Raw genomic sequence first — 11,292 nt, 5'->3', positions numbered from 1 at the left:
TCGTTGCTACAGCCCTCCTACAAGTAAAGAAATCATTGTTCAGCATGTTGTCTTTGATGAACACTCCTTCCCTGGCTCTGTATAGTCACCACCATCTTTTAGCTCTACTAGTTCCACTAGAGTGATACTCCCATCTCTGAACACCATTGACTCTACCACTTGTCTAGCACCTATCATTCCTGAGGTATCTTCCTCTCCCTTGCCCTTTGTCGTTGTTACTAATGAGGAATCTGCTACTTCTTCCCCTGAGGTATTTGTTAGATACAACTCCAATAGTACAACTTCCTATGCACACTCATTCTATGGCAATGAAATCTATGATGTCCCAGTTGGCTCAGCCTTTAACTACCACTCGCCATCCTCTTCCATCTGCTTTACTTCATGATATTGCTACTCATGAAGTTGAACCTTCTTCTTATGTTCAAGCTTCCAAGTGTCCTCATTAGCATTCTGCCATGGCTGCCGAATTTCATGCCTTAATATAGAATGATACTTGGGAGTTGGTTTCTTATGATTCTTCTATGAATGTAGTTGGTTCCAAGTGGGTTTTTAAAATCAAACGGCACCCTGATGGTTCAATTGATCGTTACAAAGATCGACTTGTTGCTCAAGGCTTCACTCAGGTTCCTGAGGTTGACTTCATTAACACTTTCCGTCCTGTGATCAAACCTACTACTGTGCGCACTGTTCTTTCTTTCGCCATATCTTGTGGTTGGGACATTCGACAATTAGATGTCCACAATGCTTTTCTTAATGGGTTCATTACTAAAACCATATTTATGCACCAACTAAAAGGTTTTGAGGATAACAATTATCCACATCATGTCTACAAACTTCACAAGGCTCTCTATGGACTTAAACAGGCCCCTCGGGCTTGGTTTTCTTGTCTTACTAATCAACTCTATGATATTGGTTTTCATGGTTCACAGTGAGATCCCTCTTTGTTCATCTATACTCGGAGTTAAATCACTATTTATATCCTGGTTTATGTTGATGATATTATTGTTACCGGCTCATCTTCTACTCATTTCTCTCGACTTATTTGTGATTTATCTCAAACATTTTCCCTAAAAGACTTGGGATCGTTGCATTATTTTCTTGGTGTTGAAAGTCATTGGGATGCTACAGGGTTATTTCTTTCTCACCGCAAGTATATTTTAGATCTCTTGCTGAAGACCAATCTTGTTGTGGCCAAACCGATTTCTAGTCCCATGGCTACCTCTTCACATCTCTCACGATTTCATGGGGAAGCTTTATCTGATCCTACTCAGTACCGAAGTATTGTAGGCACACTCTAGTATGTCACTCTCACATGGTCGGATGTGGCCTTTTCTGTGAATAAAGAATGTCAATTCTTGCATGCTCTTACTAAGGAACACTGGGAATTGTTAAACGAATCTTGTGGTATCTAAAAGGCACTATTGATTTCAGATTGTTTATCCCATCTCAGACATCGAAAACTTTGGCCGCTTACTATGATGCTGACTAGGTAGGTTTCTTGGATGACATATGCTCTACTAGAGGTTATGGAATTTTCCTAGTTCTCACTTGGTCTTGTGGAGTGCTAAGAAGCAGCCTACTATTGTTCGGTCAAGTACAGAGGCTGAAATTCGAGCTCTAGCTAATGCCACTACAAAACTCATGTGGCTTTAGTCTCTTCTCTCTAATCTGGGTGTTAAATCCCAGTCGCCACCAGTACTACATTGCGATAATATTGGAGCCACATATTTTGCAACTCATCCTATATTTCATGCCCATACTAAACACATAGAGGTCGATTTTCATTTCCTACGTGACCTTATTCTCAAGAAGTATTTGGTAGTCTAGTTTCTTCCACTCAAGATCAAGTTATTGATATTTTCACTAAGCTTCTTTCTTTTCACCGATACGAATGGTTTTGATCCAAGCTTCATGTGCTTCCAGCCCACTATCACTTGTATTGAGGAATCAACCAGCTCTAGTCCTCCTACCAAAGAGAGCATTGTTACTCTAGAAAGAATTACTACCAAAAATGGACCAGCTGCTATAGAAAGAGCTCCTACCAAAGATAGAGAAGTTACTATAGAGAGACCAACCAAATTAAAAAAGGAAACTCTTCTTAGGAAGTTTCCTTTCTAGACCAATTTCCTTAATTGAATGTTTCTATTCTTGTAATTATTTTCCAGTTTTATTCATTATTGTTTTATATATAAACACTGTTGTACAATTAATCAATAATTAATTAAATTCGACCCATTCTTATAAAAACATTGTCTTCACAAATTTTAATTATTCAAGGGTGTTTTGGTTTTTCATTGCAACCAAGCCGTCTATAGCTACAATTGCAAGTGGCATTCCTTCACATCTTTTCACTATTTTAAGAGACCATTCCTCTAGCTCTACAAGGCAATGTTCTCTAAATGCCTTATTGCAGAAGAGCTTCCACGAATCTTCAAATGGTAGGGGTTGCAGGCCATAGACATGGGTAATTGATCTACACAATAAAAAACTACCCCGTTGTTTCGTGTTGTAAGCATGATTCTGCTACCACAGTTATTACATGGCAAAGCAAATTGTATAGAATTCCATTGGTCCATGTTCTAAACATCATCAAAGATGATAACATACCTCTTATGCCATAAAAACTCTCTTTGTCAACCAAATCGAATTCTTCCAAAATTGATCTTTGGCAACAGTTAAAAATTGTTCCCAATATAAGAAAAATAGTTGCCTAATGTTTTAGTTACAATTAAACAAGTTGTGGCTAGCGAAGCCATTGTTAAAAGTTTTTAGCAACAATCAATTGTTGCAAAATATACTATTCATGTTGGCAGCAATAGTATTTTTCCACAACCAATTGGAATTGTTGCCAAATGTTTTGTTTTAACAACAATTAATAAAAATTGTTGCCCACATAAATTTTTAGCAATAGCTAATTAATTGTTGCTCAATGGTACCTTCAGCAACAATCATACTAGCTAAACAACCCTTTAGTTGAATAGGCAACAATCAAGCAATTGTTGCCCCAAAGTTCTATATACAACAATCATGTCAGTTGTTGCCAATTTACAATTGTTAACAACTGGACAATTGTTTCTTATGCTTATTTATGACACCGGTTTTTCCAAACTATTGCTGAAATAGCAACAATCAAGCAATTGTTACCGCAATTGTTACCTTAACTGTTGTCAATTATCATTTTAATTTTTGATATTTAATTTAATAAATTGTTACAAATATTATAATAATTATTGTCAATCATCTAAATAAAATACACATGTAAAATGTCAATATATAAGCCCATTGATATTATAAAAGATAAAAATTGCATTCCAACTATAATTCATATGCAACTATGTTAAAAATATATTACAATTTCCAAATTCATATCATATAAATAATACAATTAACAAAAACTTTAATCTAATGCATAATACAATTAACACAAAATTTGATCCAATGCCTCCACCCACACATTTGGAATTATGCCTTCTGCTACTTAACCACGACAACTAGTTCGTTGAAAATGATAAATAGCTCATGAAAGGTTGATTCCACATCTATGTAGGCAAGTGCTTGCAAACTTAACATTGGCATATGTGCAATGGTCACAAAACCAATGACTTGAATCATTCAGTTGATTAGGAGCATGGGAGGCCGTTCCTTTGCCTCTTTCACCTCTAGATTTGTTTCCTCTCAAATTCTTAGAGCTCGTTGTTCTGCTACAAGCACCATGGGAGTCCACATTTGACAAACCATTCTCCAATGCTCATACCAAATTCTCAAAGTAGTTTCAAGTCACACTATCATCAAAAGTAAACAGGTTATTAAATTTTAAAAGTTCATATTTCTATTGTAAATCACTACTGAAATTGGAGAATAACAAGCAAGATAGGATTGATGAGGGTGCTTCTCCCTTTTTTATACCATCAAGGCTTTCTTCCCAAGGGCTTATATTAAAAAGGTGCTTATCCCTCAAATGATGATTAATATTTGAAAAAACAGATCATGTCCTACACCTTAATACCAAATATCCCCACAATGTTCAGTTCCAGCAATATATGTGTTTCTAGTAACCTAGTCAGCCCAGCAAGCTTTGTCTAGAACTCATTGAAGTCTTTTGATGGGCCCTCTGCATTTAGATAAAATTGTTCCTTCTCAGCACATTGATGAAGCCGTTTTAACCCAAACTCAACCTCACCTACAAAACAATTATCTTACCAACTCTAAAAAGAAGATAGCAAACATAGACGATAAAAATATGTACAGTGCAAATACAAATACAAATACAAATATGTAAAATACAAATACAAATATGTATAGTGCAAATATATACAAAATAATACAAAACACAGCTTTGCACTTGTACTCCTTCCAAATTGAGCCTATAGAATTAAAGATTAGACTATTGACCAACTTCCTGATTTCATTAAGCAAAACTTGAGAGTTGCTCTTTGGGGAATCTGGGCTTCTCTAGAGAAAAAGATAATGAATAACCTTAAAGGACATTATCTAACTCTCCCCTTCACTTAATGGTCATTCTAATTCAAAGAAGATCCCACAATATCATGGCTCAAGGGAATTCTAACAACACTTATCAACTAAGCAACTAATGGCAATAGGGGTTGTGGAGTATTACAAACAAGATACACGCTATATAGATGCTAAGAGTAAAGAATTGGTTGATATTTAATTGTTGAAATAGCAACAATCAAGCAATTGTTACCTTAACTGTTGCCAATTATCATTTTAATTGTTGATGTTTAATTATTACCTTAACTGAGTCAAAGAATTGGTTGAGGAGTGAATAGAGTGGCATGGCATCTGGCTATAGACTTTTCTTCTGTTGCCTTTACTAAGGATGTGCTTGAGTGTGGAAATGAACTGAATTTGAATTATCCCACCTCAATGCTGTAGAAATTAAATAATTGTCACCCCTTTCATTTTGAGTTCTAACCTTTTCACCGAGTTCAACTACACTAAGGATCAATCCAAACATGGAAATTCTATACAAGGAATTGAAAATTCCTATTCTACCTCCAAATCAAACCTACCTAACCCAAGTGCAACTCAAGTAATTTGTTTGTCCTTTTTCTGTCCATGGAGCCCTCAACATGCCTCAGGTTATATTTTTGAATGCTTGAAGGCTTTCCATGTCCTTGCCCAATTTTATTACAATTTTGTAACTAAATGATAAAAAGTTAAACCAAGTTGAGTAATTATCTTAAGAAATTTCTAGTGTGTTCATTCATTTGGATAACCTATCATGTCTAGCAAGGTTTATTGTCCTCATGGTGTCCCTTATGAGTTACTTGTTAAAATATCTCACTACTTGATATCTTTCATTTTTCTCTCATTCTATAGGTGTTTATAAAACTTCATTTCACAGGTGGACACTAGACCTGTTCATGGGCCCAGTAGCCCGATGGCCCGGCCCGGCCCACACCCCAATCGGGCTTGGTCATGTAATTAGGCCCACGGGCCTGACCTCGAGCCAAACACAGTAAGCCCGACTGTGTTTCAAGCCGAACTCGGGATTTGTCAAAAAAGCCCGACCCAAGCCTGACCTAGCCCAACTCAACATTATATATTTTATAAAATACATAATATGTATTTTATATATTATATAAAATATATAAATAATATAATATTTATTGAAATATATATATTTATAATTTAATATATACATTTTTTATTTTTTTCTTTATAATCTCTCTCTCTCTCTCTCTCTCTCTCTCTCTCTCTCTCTATTCAACCACTTCAATAGTAGTAACATGGGCTAAATTTCAAGCTCAGGCCCAGGCCCGGGCTTCAGGCTTTTTATGAGGGTCACGCTCGGGCCCAAGTTGTAGGCCCAATGGTCAGGCCGAGCTCGGGCTTGGGCCTTAGAAAAATCTATTAATACAATGTGAAAGCCCGACCCATGAACAGGTATAGTGGACATTGACAAAAAAAATAAAGCAACTAATCTGGAGCACATAGTAGTGTTTTTCTATAATCAATTCTAAGAAGGTAAAAGTGATAATTTAACTCAACTTATAGATGAAGGAAACTATGTTTTTTGTGACTGCTAGATTATAGAAAAAGTAGGTTCCAGATTGACTATGGCATTTTACTATTTTATTCATTAGGAAAGTCAACTATGGAAGCTTTTCTTTATTTATTTATTTCCTTTTTATGAATAAGTTCGGAACAACCCACAATGTCAAGGTTTAGGTTCATTTAACATTATTTAGGATCAAACCCAGCTCCAGACACTTTATTGTGTCTCATGATAATAAAAAGCATATAATCCTAGAGAATGCCCATAAAAAGCATCCACTGCAAGAGAACCATCCCATAACCACCTCATAAAAATCTAAGAAAAAAAAGAAAAAATAATCAACTATAGCAACAATATAAGAACCTTTGAAACATAAAATAAAAATGTAAATTAGAAGTCATTCTATAAGTATTCACTAAATCACCTCTACAAAAAGATCCAGCTCAGTCATGGCCTCTCGAACTCTCCTGCAGAAAGGACATGCCTCTGTTGACAAATAATATTAACACATAACTTATGCATCATTAAAATCCTAAACTAAAAATATAACAAATAAAAAGTTAAATTAAGTTAGTGAATGTAGTGAAAAGTAAGTCTGAGGAGATGGAGTGAACTGTCACATATTGATTAAAATGTTGGTTGGAGATAGGAGACTCCTTAATAGGTATTAGGTGGATGAAAGAAGATACCTCTAGTCCATAGTTGTACCTTTACTCTATAGAGGAATCCATGGTTTGGCATACATCATGATGAACACCTCATTCAAGTGGGTTCAAAGGTTGAACGTGTTGACAGACTCATTGGTTAGAGAGAGGGCCAGTAGGGATTAATTGTATTGGAGTTGTGCCTAAGAGGGTAGGACAGGTTGTGCATATGGATAATATTGCTTGTTAGGTGAGCTGGATGATCTAGCCTAGCACATATCTTACTTCTATTTTCCCTTTTTCTAATAAAAATCACATTAATGTGTAATTGATCAAAAATATTAAAATGCTGGCTACAAAATAATATCTGTTAAAACAGTGGTTTGTTTGCCTTCAGAGTTTCACCTAAACTAAAGGACATCCCAAGTGCCTCATGAGTCATGGATCAACCTGCAAAGATCCGTAGTTGTCACTTCCTTCAAAGACCCAGTAGCAGTGCTCTCATCGCTACTTGCTACAGATTCTCATTGGACTTCCTCAGAGGAACTAACCTCACATGCAGCATTTGAGATGCTATTATCTCCTAAACCAGCATCATCAGCATTTTCAATGGCAAGATTGCTGCTCCAGTCTAACCAGTTCCCTGTCATCCACAACTTCACCCCTTGCCCATGTAAGTCTTCTCCATACAGAATTAGCCTCACCATCCATTTGACATAAATCTTCTGTGGAAGGGGTAAGCGATTCCTGCCTTGAAATAGCTGAAACCTGTTTGTCCAAAATGTTGAGCTTCACATCCTTATTCTCTAGCGGCCTATTGTTAGAACCAACAAGAGCAATCTCCATGTCACCTACCAATCCATTCCCACTAACCCCATCACAGTTGGATTGAGATGTTATGCCAGGTTTACTGCTCTCTTCACACATGGGATGATGATCAGTTAAAAAAGGAAACGAATTATCCATTGGGACTGGCTGCACATCATCCTGTGCAGTTTCCTTTTTTGTCCCCAACTTTCTGTCTGAAGATCCAGGGTGAGCATTCTTATCCAGAATTCATGTTGTCAGAAATTCCACTCGACACTCAACAGTGCTGGACTGAGATGCTCCACCCAGATCTGCTTCTACTAATTTCCGGAGAAAGAGAATCATGCCTTTGTGGGCTTAAGGAAGCCCATTTATCTGGCTTTACACCACCATCTTCAGGATCTTTTTTCCTCTTGAGCCTTCTCCCCATTGATCTAGCCCTGGTCTCATCATCATCCCGAGATGATTTATCAGCCAACTGGCTTGAAATCCTAGATGGCCGAGGACGCCTATACCCATCTGGAAACACATAAGAAGGAATCTGTTTTCTACGAACATGTAAAACATATATCTCCATCCCTGGTTTCCAAAATACGTACATGTTTACTGAATGCCTAAACTCATCTACTGTCCCACGTATGTCAAATTGTTGACCTTCTTGGACTCTCACCCCTAGTTTCCTTTGCAACCACATAAAGAAAGCATAGCGCGAGAACTGTTTGGAAGTGTCAAATACTCATTTGGATACGGGTGACACTGCAATCCCATATGTGTCCTGCTCTATCTGCATATCTTTATCTAGTTGTATTGAAGACATTAAGCTTGGAGTCATTGACCCTCCATGAGGAGTCATAGCTTATAAGTAAGCTCTCTGATTTCTTTTTATTTTTTTCATTTTTTTTTTCATAAATATAGTAGGAGTTGGCAGGATCCCTGGCTTTTTACATAACATACAACACTAAAGTGGTTTTGGGAGGAACTATTTCAGGATACAACTTGCTTGTACAGTTGTACTTCACTCAGCTTGAAAAAATAAAAAAAAAAGGTTATACCTCATTCTTCTTAGAGTAATATACATGATTGATCTCTTCTGAGACTTCTTCTAGTCTTGCCCATCTATTCAGTGGATTGACTATTGTATCTTTTCATCTCGCATTTTTAATTTAATTCTCCAGTCATGGATCCAAAAATAATAAACAAAATAGGGAGAGACCCAGAGAAATTTGCTAATCAGGTCAACTAGAAAGTTACCTAGACAACCTTACCTAGAGTACCCCTGTAACCAATCCAAACTATCCATCAAGTGAATATCCTCTGAATTGGTCAATGTTCACTCCCTTGGTCAACACCAACCCTATACACCAATGTAGATTATCCAAATATTTTACACATCAAGGAACAATAAGCAAAGTTTGGCTCAAAAAAACATCCAATTTACCTAAGTACTTAGAAAAATCCAACAATAAGTAAAGTGCTTTACTCCTAAAACACTTATATGATGACTATGAAAGTTCATCTACGCTAGTTGTGGCCAGACAAATCAGAAAAGTCTGACTTTGACTTCTTTGCTCATGCATTACTTGAGTATGCAATGATCACATATACTGCAAATGGATATCCCATTTTGGTTTCAGTTATTCAATTATAGCAATTAGGTTTTGCAATGAATATTTGTTGCTTCTTATTAAAAAGTGTATCAAAAGACAACTGTAGATGGATATCCCATTTTGTTCTGCTAATGTTTCACCCTAGAAAGAGCATGCTTGTGCTTCCTATCTTTAACAATTATGTGGATCTTGACAACTAATGGCAATTTATTAGTAACCCTCATAGTTTAATCTTGAATTTATTTAGATTTTTCATGGAGTGGTTTAATTCTCCCTCATGCATGAGACATCATTAAATATGGGAATAACACAACAGCTTATGTTGGAATCTCAGATTTGAAAGGCCAAACTTCCCACTCGTATTCTCAGGGCATCCCCTTGGTGGCAGGATAAGTTTTATAAGTCTTAACATGTTGTTTATCATCTCTTTTCTAATATCTTAAAATTCCCTTTTCTTTGATAAGGGCAACTTATTCATGACTCATATTATGTTCTTCATTCATAATCCATTCATAAGATGCCATATGCTCAACGCTATGGTGGAAATCGCCATGAATCCACTTGGCTTGGTTCAGGTAAGCTACAGTTTCCAACTAACCAACCACAACCATGAAATTTTTAAGGGTTATAGCCTTACGATTATTTATATGTAAAAGAATTTCATGGTTTGACCTTTCATTTGAATGATCAAATAGATGTTCTTTTATATTTTATTTTTTTAATAAATAACAGATAAAATCCATTCATTAAGGAGCTGAAAAAACCATAATACAACAAATTGGCCCAAAGGAATAAGAGGCAAAGTACAAAACTGAAGCTGAACAAAAATAAAAACTCAATCTACAGATTACAACCCAGCCCTGGACCCACTCTAGATTAACCTTTGATACTCTTGCTCTAGCTAAACTGTCATCCAACGAATTGGCACTTCTAGGTTTTTAGTTGAATGAGGAATTCAAAGAATCCCTTAGGAATAGTGCAATGGATCTGGCCCAAGTGCTACTCTCCACCACATATCTCATCAATCCCTATATAGATAGCATTCCATATATTGTATCAAAAACCAATAAGCAGCCTCGTTTTTGGATTCTTTTCTATTGCAATTGCAGAATATAAAACCTCCACATCTAATTGAAATTTAACTTTAGGCTCCACAAGCCTTAAATTAATATTATACCTTAGCATCTCATTTCTACCATGTTAACCTTCACTTAGAATGCCATGGACGTGCCAGTTCTCTATGGATTGCTTTATCAAAAGCACATAAATTATTAAATCAAGTCAAATATTTAATTTGCATCCAACTGTTTTTTATCAAAAGAATATTGATCTCCATCAATTCCCTTACTAAGAGAATATATTTCTATGACTCCAGTGTTAAAAAGAATTAAATATAGAGGAAGATGATAATATAGAGATTGACTTGGGATTGAGTCTCACTTCTGGGTATGTTATATGCTATCGTGAGAAAGGCCAAACTTGACCCTGTTTTCCAGAAACAAACAAATAATGTTAGATGGGCCAAGAAAGAGACGCATAGAAATTTTTAACACAAAATCAACATCTTACCTCAAGTCACTACAACCGCGAATCTTATGGATGGTTTGTCTTCAAGTCACTATTTTTATCTTATAGCCCCCCTGTCTAGCTTGATCGACCACTACAAATTTACAAACCTAATGTTAAAATAATGAGAAAAGTAGAAAACCCTATAGAAAATAATGGGAAACCCTAATAGAAACCAGCAAATAAAATAATAGAGAGAAAAATAGAGAGAGCCTAACCTCAACCACTTCAGTAGAAGTGAACAAATCGTGGAGGGAAGTAGAGAGAAGAGCAGGTGAATCGTAGAAGTCCAATAAATCAGAATAGAAAACCCAACAATTTCTTAGTGATGCTCTTTCAGGTTCAAGTCAAACTCGAAGTTGTTGAGGCGTCGAACTCAAAATCGTGGGGTTTTGCTGTTTTACTTGCCGTGGTGGAAAATTCAAATTTTGGGATATTCGATGGAGGGAATACAATTAGATGTGGCGGGCAGGGTAACTTTCTAATTATTTGTTGGGTTGCGTAATTAAAGAATTAATTTTGGTAAGAAAAATTGTAATGAGTAATTAATTATAAACAATTATGTTTTCCTTTAAATTATTAGAAATAATTATGTTAAGCAGTAGACCTGGCAATTGGGTTGGGTGGGTCGGGTTCGAGTTAGGTT

The 11,292-nt window shown here is 36.1% G+C and overlaps 1 long non-coding RNA gene across 2 annotated transcripts; it reads right to left on the bottom strand.

The window, feature by feature from the left end:
• Window positions 1-3,304: 3,304 nt before the first annotated feature.
• LOC148873630 (uncharacterized) lies at window positions 3,305-11,018 on the bottom strand. 2 transcript variants are annotated; one of them, XR_016099807.1, is made up of 5 exons: window positions 10,865-11,018; window positions 10,650-10,740; window positions 10,521-10,565; window positions 6,447-6,508; window positions 3,305-4,180 (listed from the first exon to the last, which is right to left on the bottom strand). It is a non-coding gene; the product is annotated as an uncharacterized LOC148873630 (long non-coding RNA). The 2 variants fall into 2 exon arrangements; XR_016099806.1 differs by having other exon boundaries at window positions 3,771-4,180; window positions 6,447-6,489.
• Window positions 11,019-11,292: the final 274 nt, after the last annotated feature.

This window comes from Nelumbo lutea, chromosome 1 (assembly GCF_056320005.1).
Source record: "Nelumbo lutea isolate HS-2025 chromosome 1, American lotus-T2T, whole genome shotgun sequence".
NCBI lineage: Eukaryota > Viridiplantae > Streptophyta > Magnoliopsida > Proteales > Nelumbonaceae > Nelumbo > Nelumbo lutea.
The sequence above is the reverse complement of the archived record's forward strand: the minus strand, read 5'-3'. Positions and strand labels throughout refer to the sequence as shown.